General features: G+C 50.1%; 1 long non-coding RNA gene across 1 annotated transcript; it reads right to left on the reverse strand.

Annotated features, from left to right (window-relative positions):
- Positions 1-2,077: 2,077 nt before the first annotated feature.
- Positions 2,078-10,191, reverse strand: LOC138687315 (uncharacterized). Its single transcript, XR_011326573.1, has 3 exons — positions 9,457-10,191; positions 7,062-7,211; positions 2,078-3,934 (listed from the first exon to the last, which is right to left on the reverse strand). It is a non-coding gene; the product is annotated as an uncharacterized lncRNA (long non-coding RNA).
- Between the last annotated feature and the right edge of the window lie 7,843 nt (positions 10,192-18,034).

Raw genomic sequence — 18,034 nt, forward strand, 5'->3', positions numbered from 1 at the left:
ATAGGTGCAAGAGAAAACATGTCTGTCTAGTGTCTGGCACCGTGAGCAATGCTACCTCCTTCCAGCAGCTTATCCAGGTCTCTGGGAAGTCCTGTCCATACTGACTTTGGGGATGTCTTGGATAAGCTACATTATTTCAAATGGCTCTAAATGCCTTAGCTAATGAAACTCAGTCAGGCCCTGAATCCTCACCCCTCACCAGTGGACAAAAATCAGGTCAGGCCAAACCAGACATTGCATTCGTTGGGCTGAATCACTCTCCAGATTCCAGCAGCTGCATTGACTATGTCTCCATTGACTGCAGTAGGGTGTTTGGACACCCAGCACACAAATAGACAACCTCAGCTGGGTGAGTGATTATAGGCTTCCTCATCTGCAAACTGAATGTCTCTGAAAAGCTCCCAATTCTGAAGGAAATTTAAGGCATCTACATTCACGTTGTCTACTCTTAGCAAGATGAATCCCTCCTCCAGTGGAAAATGCAAGAGCCTTCACCTCTCTGCACATATCTGCTGTATTTTTCACAAGCAGTCAGAGGAATAAAATGGGAATGAGTCACGAAGAAATTTCTTCCTGTAACAGTAACACATGAGCAGGGAGATGCACATTATTCAGCTTAATTACTGGTATGTCAAAAAAAAGGCAGACAGCCACACAACCCAGTGTCAAAGGTATTTATGACCTTCACCCAGCAAAGGTTCATGGATGAACCTCTGCAGCATCCTCTGCTGGCTCAGCAGTAGGATGGTCCATGCTATGAAGCTCTCCTGACTCCACCCTTCTGCCCCAAAGCTGGTAATCATTTCTTTCTGCAGAGATATCCTCTATGGCTGCTGAAAACGGCTCTCAGCTGTTTGGGATTTGCTTACTGATATCTTCATCAGGCTTTCAATACATTCAGCCCTTCCAAGGGTCTGAGTGTCTCACCTGCATTCCCAATCCTCAGTTACATCCATGCAGAAATTGTGTGTGTTGTTTGGGATGTGACAAATAACCTACCTGCCTGTAGGTATTCACCTTTTGCTAAATGAGTGTCCAAACACAAAATTGCACCAGATTATGTAAAATAGTAAAAATATATAGAAAGAGTGTAAGAAAGATACATCTTCATGTTAAATCCAATATAATTCTGTATTTGGTGATCTGCTTTAGTTTTGCAAGTCTCAGTGTTCTAGTTTTGCGGTGACTCAGTGTCTGCTAGCCAGATATCTGAGACAGTTCTGTGTCGTGGCACTGTGGGACTGCCTTCTTCAGTGCCCTGTTTTATCTGCATTTTAGTATATCAAACATTTTTCATCCTTTTATACAGAGCTGTTTGCTTTGCTAGCTGAATTCAACAGGAGGAGGGATGGAGGAGTCTGAACTACTAAGTTTTTACTCGACCCCAGCGTCTCTGAGCCCAGAGAGGGACTTATCACAGGCTGGTATAGGCAATATTTCTCTCGGGTTTTAGTTCCCTCAGTCTGGCTGCTGCTAAAGTTGGACATCAGCCTTCAGTCCTTAATAGCAGAAGGAGTAGAGTTCTACTGCTGAGTAGTTTTAGCAACAGTTTTACTGGGTTTTTTTATCTATCCAGTGGTTTCTTTACTGCATACAAACTTGCAAAGCTTTCCCTTGTAATGTTTTTATAGCCAGCCCAAAGCTCCCTGATGTGTTTGTAATGAGCCTCATGTATGTATAATTTAGGATATGTTTAATCTCTCTGCCTCTGTAATAAAAAATTTACTGTTTTGGTTGGTTTGGGGCTTTTCTAAAATATCATACTTTTTGTTTTTTCCAGGCTGACCCAAGAATCCCATATGGTTGAGTCAGACTGCTCCAGTAGGGATAGGGAGTAATTGATGTACCAGAGATGATGACCTTTGTTGGGCTGAGACTGCATCTCTCCGTTATTCCTTTTTTTTTCTTTTGCTTGAAGTCCTATCTGCATGAGGTTTGTTTGCATCCAGCCTGAGATGGATGGTGTACGGATTTAATGAGGTCGTGTTTTCCCACCAGTTCCATTTGTAGCCATTTAATGTTCGTCTCTGAGTAGTAGATTGAGTTAAAGGCTATTTAAAAGTCTATGATGCAGACAAGCATTCTGCCCAATTTTTATTCTTTTACATATTTGTTAATAAGCATCTCCAGGGTAAAGGTGATGCCCATGGTTCACTTCTTGGAGAAGCAGCCAATTTGGTACTCCTGGATTATGCTGTCACTGCTGAGATACTCTGAGATCCTGCTCCTGACATGCAGAGCAAGTGCATATCCTGCACAAGGGTAAAAACATCATCATGGCAGTGTTAATGCTGTGAAAATTCAGGCAAACCTGCTGTTCTGCTGAAGCAGAAACATTTTACGGAGACATTGAGAATGGGATGAGCATCAGTGAAGAAGGGTGATTCTTCCCTACACTGGTCATTGCGCACAGGGAAAGCATGGGCTCAGGTTCCAACTTGCCAGATCTGAGATGAAAATTTCTGCTTGGTCTCTTGCACAGGATACAATTCCCTGACTGAACGGAGATGTCAGGAGCTATTATGTACCTGTCCTGGTAATTGCACAAAGAGAGACCTTCTAGCCAGGAGGCGGCTCCATTTGGATGAGTTTGGAGATGTCTGCATCTCCAGCACATCAACCTGCATCAGCTGTTTTGTAACCTTAAGGGCTCTCTGTGGCTACCCTTGGAAAGCACCTAGGAAAATTAATTCCACATAGGCCTGGGGGCATAGCCTATACATACGCTGTGGTGCTTCCCCAAGCACTGGCAGTGACAGACAACACACACCTGAAAATCTGCATGCTTCCCCAGGAGGTTAGTACTTTTGCCATTGAAACCATGGCTGTGGCAGACACCATCTACCCTCTGATGTTTGCACCATGGGCCCTAGTAACTCTGTTACTCACGTATGCAGGCACAGTCCAGCCTCATCTACTATTTCACCATGGCAAAAGCATACCATAAGTCAACAACTCCCAAACCATGCACAGCTCTCCACCTCAAAGCTAACAGCAGGCTTAGGTCTGCAGACAATACATCCAGCTCCACACCCTAATGCCCAGTTGTACAATACTCGAGCCACACACACTCTTCATCCTCCACATGGCTCATGAAAAATTGCACCTACAAATACCCCGTGCACACTTGAAGCACGCAGCGTGTGTGCAGAAAGTCAAATGTGGCAGCAAGTGATACAGTGACATGCCCTGAAAATCCTGACACCTGTGGTGCAGAGGCTGAAGTACAGCATCCAGCAAAACACACTGGCAGCCAAGCCATGGGGCAGAGGCACTCTTCACACCCAGGACACAGCACGTACACACAGTATGCACTTCCACACATCCACTCTTCCTACAGGGGAGTCAGGACTGTGAAACCAGCTACTGTTATTCCCAGGAGTCTTTCGTTTAAAGGCACCGTAAAGGAAGAGCTCTCTGCCGCATCTCTTTGGACTAAGTGCCTTTGAAACAATTTTACTCTAGCTTCCCTCTCGGCTACTGTCGGGTTATTCGCTTTCTGTGTCAAAACCTTTTTATTCACTGGGAATCTCAGCAGGGTTCTTCACTTGTTAATATTGCTGATTAAATTTTATAGTCTCCAACGTAAGTATTCAAAGAGACTTCCCCTCTTCCCACCATTTAAATAGCACAGACCGTGCATTTACATATGTCTTGTACAGGAATGAATTGGATGGGACTAAATCAGAGCTGCCTGCACAGGGCACACAAGGCTAAGAACAGACATGACATCTAACATACATTCCCAAGCATGCTGGCAAGATCCCCAGACAGCCCTGCCTGGCAATGCTGGGCTTCCCAACCCCACGGGCACTGGTGACCTGCCTGCTTAGCTGCCCCTCCTGCCCCCTGTGATTGCTACCTATCAGAAAGGATGCAGGAAGCCTTGTGTCTGTCTCCAGGACCTCCCGGCTAAAGTCTGGTCCTCACAAACCTGTGCAGGGAGGAAGGAAAGAAGGAAGAAGGTGAGAAAACCCTCTTGTACATGTTGCATTTCATTACAAATAGCAAACCTCTGTGCTTCAAATGATGACTGCAGGGCAGGCGAGGGCACCATGAATCAGGGCTTGGCACTTCTCCAGCCATTAGCATCTATTTCCTTTGCTAGCTCCAGACTCAGTCTTGGTAGGGGAGACCTGAGAAAGGATTGCACCCTCTGACCCAATGAGCTGTTCTGTGGCTGAGCTGGTGATTTCAGACCGGGGTCTCCTCCTCACCATCACCATCTGCTTATCTTTCTCCATTTACTATTTCATTCATCTCCCTCCTGTAGTGCAAGGCTCTGGTGTGTCTCCCGTGCCCTGAAGACCTCATGCCAGTGGTGGGAGAAGCCAGACCCCCCTCAGACAGGAGCCAGACTGCAAGGGAGGGAGCCATGTCCCAGCACTTGCATTGCAGGATTCATTTCTTTGCAGGTTACAGCAATAACTCGTCTCCTGCTTATAGCAGAAAGCTCACACTCCTTGAAGGGCTTTACCTCTTGTGTTAATAGGAGTTGCTTAAGGAGAGCGCTTCTAAAGAGGGGCATAAATCTTTGATGAGGATTCATGAACACACCGAGCAACGCCCAGCCAGCTGAGAGTTAAACGGGCAGCGAGGCTGCGGGAAGATTATTTCCTCAGCCCCATCCTACTTTGTTGTTCAAAGTGCTGGGACAACAGAGCCCAGCAACCAGGAAGGGTACTGAAGTGAGCCAGAGCCTGTGCCTCTTCTTGTTCCCTTACAGCATCTCATGATTATCATTAGTTTATTATCACCTCATCCAGCACTATATTTTCTCTCCTCTCCTTCATCATCAAGTCTTTCTGTCTGCTTCTGCACAGAAGGAATGACATTCTTTCCCCTGGCATATGAAAGACTATAAAACCTGGTAAGTATCAATCTATCTCAGCTTCAACATCATCAGCCAAATACTGACACTGCTTAAACAAAGGGGAGTGCAGGCACAGTATGTCACTCCTGCTGCTGAGGACAGCCACAGGGAGGTACGGTGAGATGGAAAGAAGCTGTTATTGATTCAGCTCCACATTGCAAAGCCCTTCCCCTTCCTGCATTAAGGGCTAATTTTAGGCTGGGATGATTTGATAATGTGGTAATGTTCATCATGCAAACCCATTTCATTTCCTGTCCAAAATGGACAGACATGGGGAGCAAGGCTCCAGCAGAGCAAAACAGCATTGGGTGTTGGGCAGCAGCAGGGTCAGTACACCTGGATGCCATCACAGCTTTCTCTTGTGCCCTGCTGCTTCTCTGCTGATGTCTCTCCTTCTCCTACCCTGTCCCCAGATGCCCTGACTTCCCTCCTGCCACAAGCAGGAGGTCTGGACATAGGCGATGACACCTCCAGAAGCACCAGCCCCTCTCCAGCAGTGTTGCCTGGTGCAAGTGAGGCCCCAAGGGGCCATGCATCCTGGCAGAGGTTGCCCAGACCATGGGGTGAGCTGAAGTGCACTGGGGTGCTCCGCAGTTTGCGGCCTTCAGTTTTCTTTGCACAGCAGCTAGGACACAAGGTCAGTTATGAACCCAAGGCTTGTCCTGAAACCAAGCTGGGACTTGAATTCAGAGCAAATTCTGTCATCACAGAGCTGATTCCAGTGAATCTGTGCCTAACTAGAACAGCACGTATGGGAGTCTGGAGCCAAGACAAGACTCTGCCCTGAGCTGTTCCCTGGACAGCTGTGGAAAAGCAGGGCCATACTTGAGACATTGCTCAATGAGAAGATACAGCAGCAGAGGAAGCTCATCCCAGGGAACATGCCCTTCCTCACCCCAAAAGAGATTTCACCAGTAAGAAACACCACTCAGAGCTGTGCTGAAAGTCCATGGTGTGGGTGGCACAGACCAGGCTAGCTGCGATGCCCCAGCCCATAGCAGGAGCCTTAGATATCTGTTTATCTATATCAGGAGATGAACACAAAGCATTTGGTCTCTCCTTCCTGCTGCCATACCACAAGTGCTGCAGAGTAAATGGCTGCAAGACACGTCAGGCCGAGAGGAGCTGCACAGAGCAGATTATCCTCGCCTTTTCCCTGGACATGCAGAAACAACATGATGCTTTACCACTGCAGGACAAATTGCAGTCCTTTCCAGAGGCCCCTGGGAAGAGCAGGGGACGGCAATGCTCCCATCCCACCCCAGCATCACACCTTGGAGCCAGTGGAGCTGCAGTCGCCCTCATCTGCATGGCTTTGCCTGATGCTGCGGCACTGATGCCAACTGAGTCACATTCTCATCAGACCCTGACTTAAAATGACGGTGCAGAGCCTTGATGCTGTCTGGTCTGAGCAGGGCGAGGCTGCTGGCACAAGCCCAGCCACTGGTCCTGCACACATCCAGCAGAAATACTGCAGATTGCCTGCAGCCAGGCAGGGGAATTAGAGATGATGGAGGAGCAGGGACTGGGTGCGAGCCAGGAGGAAGGGATGCAGCGAGCTCACAGCTACCTGGTGCAGCATCCCTCTTCTTGAAGGGAAGCACCAGAAACATGGGGGAAGCATGCCCCTCTCTCATCCTGCCATGCTCACCCCAGCCCTGCTTCCCTCCCCACCACTCTCCTGGTCACTTCCAGGTCACCACCCCTTGAGGGGTGCTCATAAGCCCATGCTTCTCCTTGCCCCATAGGACATGCCATGGTAGGGGTGGGGGGAAACAACTCATGGAATAGACAATTCTCTCAAAAGTCTGTGTGAGCTCATCTGACGCTTTGCATACCCAGAGGTCCAGAGCAGAGCTGCACAGTCATCTCCTGGGCTGGGCTGTGGCTCTTGAGCCTGCATGACATGGGCTGCAGGCAGACAGCAGAGCGGGACTGCTCCGCAACAGAAGGTGAGCCAGGAACCGAGGGTGAGGACGAGGCAAGCAAGGGCAGCAGCCACACTAGGAAGGGGCATGCTCCCATAACAGCCCAAGGAAGAAGGGCAAACCAAGCAGGTTAGGGTCAGGACTGGCTGGGTATGGGGCTAGACACAGGCAAACCTGCCATGTAGCTCAGTCAAGGACCAAGGGCAAGGGCTTGAGCTTAAATGCAGGTCCAATGGGTGCACGGGGAGAAAGCTACTTACTGAAGGTTTCCCGCAGCTTTTTCTCACAATTGAGCTGTTTTCCCTGCAGTCAGACCCAGCACAGTACAGATGGCCCAACCCCTATGAGGGGGCAAAGAGGTTGTCCAGCTCAGTGCCACCCAGACCCTGGCCATGGGGGACGCCCAGGATCTGGAGGTACAAGTGAGGGGGAAAGAGGTAGCAGTGGCAAACTGGGGATCCACTGCTGTGCATGCAACAGATGCCTGGCTCCAGGACTGGTCTTGGGGCTGTGACAGTGCATGCCAAAGCGATTCAGTCGCTTGGACTGCTGTCCAGTCCAATGAGGCTGCACAGTCCCTGCACCACTGCACTTCTCTCTGGCAACTCTTACAGCTTCTGCCTGCTCATTCACTCTAGTGCTAACGATAATGGCCTTGCAAGCATCACCCCATCTTTGCAGAGCTTTTAAAAATTTGGCATGGGAATATGCAACACGGAAGAAACATGCAGGACGACTGGAGAGAGGCAGGTTACACTGGCAGAGCTCCTTAATTACCTGGCTGCTATCTTGCCAACACTGGATTGGTGTAGCACCTGTGTTCAGAAGCCAGAGGAGTGTGAAGAGAAGCACTTTTTCCCCAGGGCTCTGTCCAGCCCAATCTTCAGCAACCACAGACCTGAACATCAAACCCAGACTCAAGTTTCAAAAGCTCTGCCATTTTGGGAGTGAAGAGAGATTTGTTTTCATCACTGTTTGGACAGCCTTATTCTCAGCACTGGCTGCTGCAAGACCAACAGCATTTACCTTTCTTCTTGACTCTTGGCATCTGCGGGCATCGTTCCCAGCCAGGGGAAGGTAGAGAGGCAAAAAGTCTCTGTGCACTCCAGGCAAGCTGGGAAACCATGATCTGAGCAAACCTGGTTAACCTGCAGCTGCTGCAGGCAGCAGTGAGCAATTTGCGCGAGGAAGATTCCTAGGACTCTCCCTCCCATTGCCTTCCGTGCACAGACCCCTGCTCAGGAATATCTGCCAGCTGACACCATCTTGCTCTGTTCTCACTTTCCTGAGCTGCAATGAGCTTTGTCCCCACACAGTTTTCCACACAGCTCCAGCTCATTGCACATGGGTTTGCAGCCCGCAGACAGACCTCAGGCAGGCCTGGCATTATTTTCAAGCTGAACCAGATTACACTAATGATTTGTCTTTCAGGAAACAGTACCAAATGCTTCAAGTACATTCACTATTTAATCTTCTGTCACTAATGAGCCAGAGCCACTAACTTTTACTGTGCTCTGTAATTCCTTCTCCTACAAGTAGTTCCATGGAACAGCTAAGGTTGCAATTCGATATGAGAACACTTAATTATCATTACTGATAGAGCATCATATGCTCCTAATTTGTGGAAATAACTTCAGAAACAAGCATCTTCTTCAGGGATGAAACAAATCTGCTATTCCAGCTTTTTCAACATGGTAAAGAGAAACAGGCAAGAATACCTTAAAGTGCATCGTTTGAGTCACACTTCCTTTAATAACTTATACATTTTCAAATGGGGTCAATAATTTTGGTTGCCCACCTCCAGCGAAGTGGGGTATAAGTTTGCAACTGTTGTGCACAAGGGATTGACTTGCAGCAGGCAGTGGGAAGAGAGACAACTCTCTGGAAACCCACTCCAGTCTGTTGAAATTTGTGTCCCTTGTCAGAGGCCATTTGGAAATGCAGATCTGTGTGTCCAGACAAGCCCAGATAACATGCTCTCTTCTCTCAAACAGTCAGGCTCATTCCTGGTTTTAATCTGATAGGCGAGAAGGGGGTTCACAGCAACAGCGGAAGAAGCAGGCTAGAAGTGAACCGAGCACAATAGGGGTTCCCGCAGAGACAAAATTCTAGTTTTGAAGCCACGGTGGCTCATGTGGATTAGTAACTGACTTGAAGAATTTAAAAAGAGCCATCTCTGGTCTGTCTATCACCATTTCCAACAGCAGCCAGCAAAGGAAGGCTGTAAGAACAGGGTAAGCATCCCTGGCATGCTTTCTCATCCCCCAGTGACCTGTGGCTCAGGGATTTCCCAAGCCCGAGATGGTATCTTCAGGTTTAATGGCCCTTGATGCATTTTTCATCCATTAATTTGTCCAGCTGCTTTTTGAATCCACACAGACCAGTAGCATCCACAGTGTCCTCAACTAACCCCCATGCTAAGTCAAGTATTTCCTTTTTGGTTGTTTACAAAACCAGGAAAACTTTAGAAACCAAATCTCCCATCTCTCCTTAGAAGCCCTGCAGCAGGGCCATTCCACAGCTCTGGATTCCAGTTTGATAGCAAAAGGGATGCACAAGTGATGGAAGCCAGCCCCTGGCTAAGCAGAGGCAATGTGAAGAAATGCTGCTGCTTTAACAGCCAGAGAAATGCAAAGTGATTGCAGAAATACTCACCATTACCTCTATCCTCAGCTTCAGTCCCCTGCTGCTACAGAGCTCCCTCAGAGGCAAGACTGCCCGGGTCTCCAGCAATGCCGCTTATGCTGCATGTCCTGAGGTGTGCTGCCCTCTCACACAGCTCATCCACTTACCTCCTTTCTCCGACCCACACAGACTTCTCTATAGCCCACTCAGGCCTCCTTACTACAGACTCACACGCAACCCTAGAGCTCTTGGCTTTGCTGCTGGCAATGGTCCAGGCTCCTCTTCTGGCCACACTAGGCCCCCAAGCTGATCATGTCTCCAGTCATTTCGTCCCATAGCAAGGCACAGTCAGGTCTGACATGGCTCCGAGAGTCACCCCTCCTCCCATAAGAGGTTTGGCCAAGTCTGCAAGAGAGGGTGTAACACAGCAGAGGACAGCAGGACCCTGGGGTGAGAAGGATTCACCCCTTTCCCTGGCATTTCCTACCGCACACTATGTCTTCCAGCTTTACAACCTCCCTGACTCTCTATTTATATCAAAGGAGTGTGCAGGCAGGGAGCAGCAAACAGACCTATTAGGGAGAACTAGGCTGCTATAAATAGTCCCATCAGTAATTAGCTGCAAAACTATTCGTTAAATAGGAAAGCATGTGAACAAGAACTGGAAACACTAGGGCTGAGGTAACCAAGCCATAGTCCATGTCCCACAAGGCCATGAGCTCTAAGCAATTTTAGAGTACTGCCAGGGAGCAGGAACAAGCCTTGTGTCCCTGATGGATCCCAAGGGGAACACATAGCAAAAGCCAAGCAAGGAGGAACACTGCACAGAGCTTGAACACATATCTCTGGCTAGATGTCAGATTAGGTCCACTTTCACCACCACCTGCATCCATTTCCATGGGCTGGAGAGCCATTTTGCTTGTCAGTTTTTGATCCAATGCATTGTTTCCAGCTAAAAAGCCAGCTGCCCTGCTTGACCAAGGAGCCTCTGACTCTGGGGCCATGCCTACAGCAGGCTGGTGGTTATAATTTGTGCCTGCAGAGGACAAAAGTCCTCCCCGATGGATGAGTAGCAGACAGTGATCCCTATAAGCTGCTGTGCTGTCCCGAGCAAGGAGGGATATTTGAGCACGGTGTATCCTATGCCCAGCATTGCCAGACACATCCCATGCCCTGCAGCAGTGCTGTCAGGATGGGACATGCAGGTCGTACAAGCTGGGACCAACAGTACGCTCCTTGCCAGGATGTGCCAGCCCATCTTTGTTCCTACAGTTGCTTTGCTCTCACACCTTGCTAGGTTGCCCCACAGCCAAAAACCATGCCTGCTCCCAGCCACAGAGTGTGGGACTGTCCACATCTGCTTCATCTGCTCAGCCCCAGGTTGTGGACATCTTTTAGGTATCTACAAAAAGGTGCCTACAACTGAGCAGGTGTCTCCAGTGAGGACAGTACAGACCCTGGGGAGTGATTTGCTCTCCAGCCACAGTAAGTCCTAGGGGAGATCAGGTCTCGTGTAGACATGTTTGCTATCCACACTTAACGCATTGCTGTCCACACACAAGCACTGAATCCATCCTGCAGCTTTCACAACAGCTGGGGAAGAGCAAGCTCCCCTCGTGCCTTCATCTCATCCTGAGGTGGTGTCTGAAAGAGAAGGATATGTCACACCTTAGCACAGCATGGGAAGGCAGGAGCAATAGGAAAAGTTATAAGATTGCTCTGAAGCAATGACCTGCCTGGGAGCAGGAGCAGCCCCATAAGCAGTCACCCACCCCCAGCCTGTGTGTGCCAGCCCTAACCAGGCAGTACACAAGAGCCTGGCTGTGCCTGGGGCACTGTACTCGCTCTGCTGTGCTGCAGTAGATGTACACATTTGCCTACCAGATTGGCAGCAGAACTGGGTTCCTGTGTGACTCAGATTCCTCTCTGGAAAGGATGTGGCCCCAATCCCAAGTAGGCCATATGGCCCCAACCCAAAGACCTCCTTGTGCTATTAGCAGTGTCCCTTTTGTGCTCCCCAGCCAGCTCAGCTGCACAGCCCTCCCACTTGTCCTTCCAACACGGGCACCAGCTCTGAGGCCATCAGGGCATAAATGACAGGGGAGAGACACGTTTGTGTCTTGCTCTTTGTGGCCATTTCATTAGTGCAATTATGGTCCTCAAGAAAACCCAGGATGCACGCAACACTGCTCAGGCAAGCAGGTATGATTTGCTCCCTGGAGATGCATCAGGCAGGTGTGAAGCCCCAGCAGAGGCTCCCCGAGCCCCAGGTCTCTGCCAGCCCATCCACCATCCGGTGCTGCACTCCAGTTTCCGTCCGCCTGTTCCAGCCACCCTCTGCCTGCGTGTTCCTGGTTCTGGCCCCTGTACTTGCACTGAGCAACAGATTGCTCTGCCCCCTTCCTTACTGTTCCCTGGGAGTGCTGTAAGCATCAGCCTGGCCTGGTGGGGCCAGCTGAGTGATTCACACTGGCAGGCTCAGGGCTCTGCAAAGGGGGGCTCTGCAGGGGCTCTCCAGCAGACCCAGAGATCTCCTCCATGAGAACCAGGAGGAAATTGCTCCCATCGCCCCGCAGGAACGTCAGTTGAGTCAAGAATCATTGAGGGAGGATGAAAATGCATGTGTTCAGGCACGACCTGCCACCACAGCTTCTGTTAAGGCTTTAATTTCCCAGAGCTGCTCCAGAAGCTACTTAGCAGAGCAAGCAAAGGAACATCAGCCCAGCTAAGCAGTTTGCATGCCGGCTGGCTGAGCATGGGGAGAGCTAACCTGGGCCAAACATCTGCAGGACATTGTGCCAGGCTGCTCCACACCCTGTGGGGATCACTGGAGGGGAAGAGAGAGATGGAAGCTGTGGCTGGAGGAGAGCAGCCCCCTCACTGGCACTGTTCGATAGCACAAAGACTTTGGTGGAAGAGGACCTCACAGGGACATGCAACCAGATGCAGGCTGATTGCCTGGTGGGGTAAAGTAGCAGCACAGTTAAGGACACCAAGAGAAAGCCATGCTGTACTTCTCGCCCAGTAAATGGTCAGCAAACTTGTGTAGGACTAAAAAAATTCCCCATGTTAAGCAGCCTGACCTGACTGCAGCCTGTGGACCACTGTTGGCTACAGCAAAGGGCTCGGCCTGAACGTCTGGATAAAAAGCCAAAAATATCCCACATGTGATACCCAGACTTTCAAAAATGGCAGTTGTCTCCTTTGTCTGCAGGAGTCTGCAGCCCAGAAGGCTTGGAAGAGCCCCCGTGCCTTGCACTGGAGCCCTCAACATGCTTTCTAATGGCTTGCGCAGCTTGTACTCCCACTCCTGGATGGATATCGCTTGGTTCAGCAAGGCTGGACGGTGACACTTCCCTGCATGTGGGATAACTGACATCCCACGTGTGTGCTCTAACACACCAGAACATCAGCCTGATTGAGAGACCAAGAGGTCACCAAGAGCTTCTTGCTTTGCTGCTGGCTGGATATGGTCAGGAAACATTTCTAAGGACCACAAGAGACCCACATATGAGCACTATGAGGCAGAGATTGACTTGCCTGCATTTGGTAATCTTGGCCAGCAGCCTTTCCAATCTGATTTTGCCATTTGTTTTCTGCTCTCCTGTTGCTTCCTCTACAAGCATGATATCCAAGAAAAGCCAATCCACATAGGCCCTGGGGTAATTTGGCTTCCCTTTAAGGCGCTTTTCAACTGAGAAGGGTTTGCTGGAAGTACTGACCCACAAACAGTGCCAGAGAAGATGTTTAACTCCCAAGTCACTTAGTTTAATGGCACACTGGCCAGAAGTTCCCCAGATCTCCAACTTTAACAGGAATAATTTCATTCTCTTCATTCTGAATTTGCTCAGTTTAATGCCTCTTCTTAAGGCACATTGCTTCCCTGTCATGTCAGGAGCTCACGTCTTCACTGTGTCTTAACTCCTTTCATATTCTCCCTGTCTCAGGCCAGTAATTCCAGTTTCCTGGACTCTCTTCCAAGCACAGCTTTGGGGACTCCCATGCACATGAAGAGGTATTTTTGTCACCACCCTTTGCAGTGCTCCCATTTTTAATTCTGCCCCCTCACTCTGAATTATCCCCACATGCAGCTCCCTAAAGAGCTCCGCTCTGTTTGTCTGAAAGGTTTTCAGGCTGAGAGGGGCTCATCCATCAGCCGGAGATTTGGCAGCTTTCCTGGGACTGTCAGTTCCCAAGAACAAACAGCTGCAAAGACACCATCCTCTTCCCGGAATCAGGGAGGAGCACACATGGCTTCAGCCCATTGCAGAAAACAGCCAAGCACCAGAACTGCTGCCCTCAAGCCAGCAAAGCTGAGTTCATAGGTCATCTCTGGATTGAACCGGTCCACTGCTCGTCTTGGAGGCAGCAGCACTCTCCAGGCAGCATCTCCATGGTGTGTTTGGACCCGGAGCTGAGCGGAGCATGAGATTGTGTGCTCCCATCAGGCACAGCCAAGGACACTGGACCTGTGTCCTAGGGGACACAAATGCTTGAAGCCGCATAGACAAAAGCCTACACCTTTGTGCATCCCTGTGCACAAACCATCGCTGTGAATCTGTCAGCTGCCCACCTCCATATGGAGGGCCGTGTGTCTAAGGAGCTTGTGCGGTCCACACACTTCTCCCATGAGTGCTCTGGCTGTGAACACACCTTGCTCTGTGCAGCAGGCACCATTCCCACACCTGGCACCAAGCCCTTCACCAGCCCAGCTCTACAGCTTGTCCAGCCAGGATGTCTCTTTGTACTAGTAAATTAAATGCATCCAGGACTGTTCTCCAGCACTAACGTCAGCTGGCATCACCCACCCCATATCCAGGCTACCAAACTCTCTTCAACCTCCACAAGTGAGCTCAACACACAAATTGCTCCTGAGCACAGTCCCTGCCCAGCAAAACCTCCCTGTGCTCATCAAGGAACAGTTTGGGAGAGCATGACTTGGCCTGAACCAAACCCATCTAGAGATGTTGGCTATCCAGAGATAATCCCTTCACACTGTTTAACTCACTACAGCAGGCATTTGGCCTCTATATCTGCAGGAAGACAGCAGAGTTTTCCCCCAAGGTGGAAGGGAGAGTGCTGACCTATGTGTCCTGGTGAGCCTCAGCAATGCCTCCTGCAGCAGGGCCTGGCAGGGAAGGCAGGCTCCACACGTACCTCCACGGACAGGAGATGCACCCAGGGTGTCAGGAACTGGTGGCTCAGCAAGTTGGAAGCAGGAAGTTTGTGTTTACCGCCTTGTTGGGCAAGAGTTGCACACCCGCAGAGGTCTTTAGCAGGTCCTTCTCAGGGAAGAGTCCTGCTCTTATATGTTATGCATTTGAGGAAAAACTGCTCACTGTGTCCTAGAGGAGTATACCACAAGGAGCACCAGTCCACTTGGCTTGCCTCTTTTCCATCCTCACAACAGCCCTCATGCCTTGCAGACCCTCGTTTCCCTCCCACCCCATTGCACACACTGAAAGCAGGACAGGGCCATTGCTGAGCTCCCCTTTCCAACAGCATTTGGTGGTAACAGTTTGCAGGTCCCTAAAGCACAGCAGAGTGGAGACAGACCAGAGGCCTGACACAAGCTCTGGCCTTTGGGGAAGGCTGCAGCTCGCAGATTCTCAACACAGCCTTGCTTCTGACTGCTAGCGGGGAAAACAAGAGCTCGAGTCACCAAGAAGATCCTTCCTTCACGGCACTTTGCTTCCCTCCAGCTCCTGTTGCGCCTGCCAGGATGATTGCTTTGTTATTTTTTTGTGTTCAACCCTGAGAAGTCATATTTAACAGCTCTGTAATAACAGAGCTTACATAACTCTTCATGCAGCAGAAAACTGTGCAGCCTCTTCACTGCTGGCTCACCATCCGCCAAACACTGCACGGCTTCTCCCTCCCAACATGAGAGGACCTTATTTGCACCGACAGCTTGGCACAGTGCAAATGTATTCACAGCAATACCTTGGTCACCTCAAGTTACCGCAGCCCCTGGATCTTCTGCACACTCCTGGAGGGCCTCTTCCTCTAGGTCTTCCTGGCTTCCAGTCATCCTCCTTCCATCACCTGGCAGAGGTATCAAGAAGAGGCCAGGCTGCAGTGCTGAGAAGACAGCCAAGGGTGCTCCTGGGCTCTCTGGACAGCAGGACCAGACCTCAAGTACACCACAGGCTGCTCTGCTATGGTTTTCTTGGGGAGCTGCTCCCATGAGTTGAGTCAGTCTGGATACCCTTCACAGAAACAACACAGACTCTGGAGACCCTGGGGAGATGCACCATTGCCTATGGGGAGAGGGAAAAGCCCACAGAGGAAATAAAGGGCTGGAGCTCCCTACCTGGAGGAGCTGGGCATGGCCTGGAAGTGTGATGTCCAAGTGTCCTTAGTGACAAGCCATCACCAACTCTGAGAACAGCCATGGAGAAGATGTACCTGAGGCAGGGCTGGGCCTCTTAAAGGTGCTCCCAGCAGGCTGACATGGATTCTGGTGAGTCAGAGGTGTTTGGCAAAGGCAGTCCTCACATGAAGAGCATAAGCCCTTTCTTGGAAAGGGGGAACGCCAGCATCAGCAGCTGGCTTACAGGTACCCATGCCAGGACTGACGGAAGGAGCAGTGTTGACTAGTATTCCTTAAATGCAACAGCTAGACACATTTCTACCCATCTTACCATATATTCAGCCTGTCCATACCTACCCGGTATGGCTATGAGGATGCTTTGTGATGTCAGAAGCCTTGCTAAAAATCAATATAAACAATATCCACTGCTCCCCCTTTTCCCATACAGCCAGACATCTCATCAGAGGAGGTAATTGGGTTGGTCAGGCACGCTTGGTAAATCCCTGCTGTTGTTCCCAGACATTTTGTGTCCTTTATGTGGCCTGAAAATGTTCTCCAGGAGGTGAAGCTGACCAGCCTGTAACTCCTCAGACCCTCCTTGCCTTTCTTGAATGATGGATCTGGGAAAGCAATGTCTGACTGGATTGCCTGGGGGAAACAGACACTCTGCATGCACTAGGAGCAGCTGCTGAACCTCACTGAAGGCCCATGAAAGCCTCTTCCCCTCCTCTCCATGCACGGGTACCTCAAAGAAATCTAGACCTTTTTTCCTGGAGCCTCTCTGTGTCTCCCTTTGGGAACCAGGAACATTTTGCAGCAGACCATGTGTCACCAATTGTGAGTATGCTGCATGGATGAAGCATCTTTCCCCACCATCCTCACAGACAGATCTTCGTTGAGGTTCTGTCCACACTGACACAGGGAATTCAGAGCCAGCTAGGCTCAGCAGACATGGCAGGAAGTGCTGGGATACCTGCACCATGAGAGCATGCAGGGAGCAGACACTATTGGAAGAGGGAGAAATGTCCCTGGACTCAAAGGAGACCATACAAGGTTTTTCTGCACCTCAGAAAGTCAGATGACTAAAGACAAGCCTAGGGGCGATACTCTTTTCTGCAAGTGGGCAGGGGGGAGTTAAATAAACGCTTTTTAGTCCTATTTGATCTGATCTGTCTCTTTGAGATATCTCTGTTAAGTATTTTAGCTGATATTACAATAAAACCCAGCTTGTTTGAGTTTAAAAGCCTCTTGGTTCCTTTAGAAAGCTGGCTGCAAGAGTAGATCAAGACAGATCACCACAAAGCTCTGGCCAGCTCTGCCTTCACATTTATTTGAACCAGAGCAATTCACCTGTCAAATAAGAGGTGCCCAGAGCAAGCTGAAACACTATTTGGTCTCGAGTGACTGTAAAAGAAGTCAAGACATCACATTTGGCACCTACAGAGATGCCTATCCCTGCACACCTACACACAGGCAGCTTAACCCAAAGCAGACCAGTCATGGGTCAGATCTTCTGGGTGGCTGCAGTGCCTAAACAACTGCACCCAGGGCCACTTGAGATGCCCTGGGGCACTTGAGACCCACCGCTGGAGGACAGGACACAAGACCACATGTTCCACATCCCAGGCGCAGCCCATGGCAGTGGGCATAGCCAAATGGGGCCAGCCCCATCAGAGGGCTTGGAGAGGGGAGGACAGGGAGTGATGCTGCAGTGTAGCCCAAATCTAGCATGCCCATCATACCCATCACACCAGCAGGACCAGTCTGTACCATCAGAGGTGTGCTCTGCCAAGACAGGAGAGCAGCCTGCCCATTCATCGCCACACTAATCCACTTTGCCTAGTTTCTGACAGTTTCAGACTGTTTATTTCTAACACTCCTCCTGGTTGTTAGAGCAGCCCTGGGATGACAGCAGTAAACACTTGTGTTTGGGCAAGCCAGACTTCTTGTCTTCAGCATCTGCTGAGTTTTACAGTTTAGGCTAAAATTGCCTTATTTAAAAGGATCCTTTTCTGGAATTACCGCTTGGTTTCTGCCAACTCAAGCCACTGTCTCAGGAACAGACCAAGCCCAGCTGAGCTCCTGCTCCAGGGAGCTGCTAATGAGCATGCTACCCACATCCCATCCCCAGCCTGCAGCCCAGTGCAATGTCCAGCAGCACCCCTTTTCACAGCAGAGAGCACTGAGCACGATCCTGTCTCCTGGAGCCCTTGCTCACCTGCTGATGGCAAACCAAGGACCCCCTGCCTCAAGGTGTCCAGAGCCTGATACTAATTTCTACCAGTAGGCAGCGGA

Source organism: Haliaeetus albicilla, chromosome 10 (genome assembly GCF_947461875.1).
Source record: "Haliaeetus albicilla chromosome 10, bHalAlb1.1, whole genome shotgun sequence".
Taxonomy (NCBI): domain Eukaryota; kingdom Metazoa; phylum Chordata; class Aves; order Accipitriformes; family Accipitridae; genus Haliaeetus; species Haliaeetus albicilla.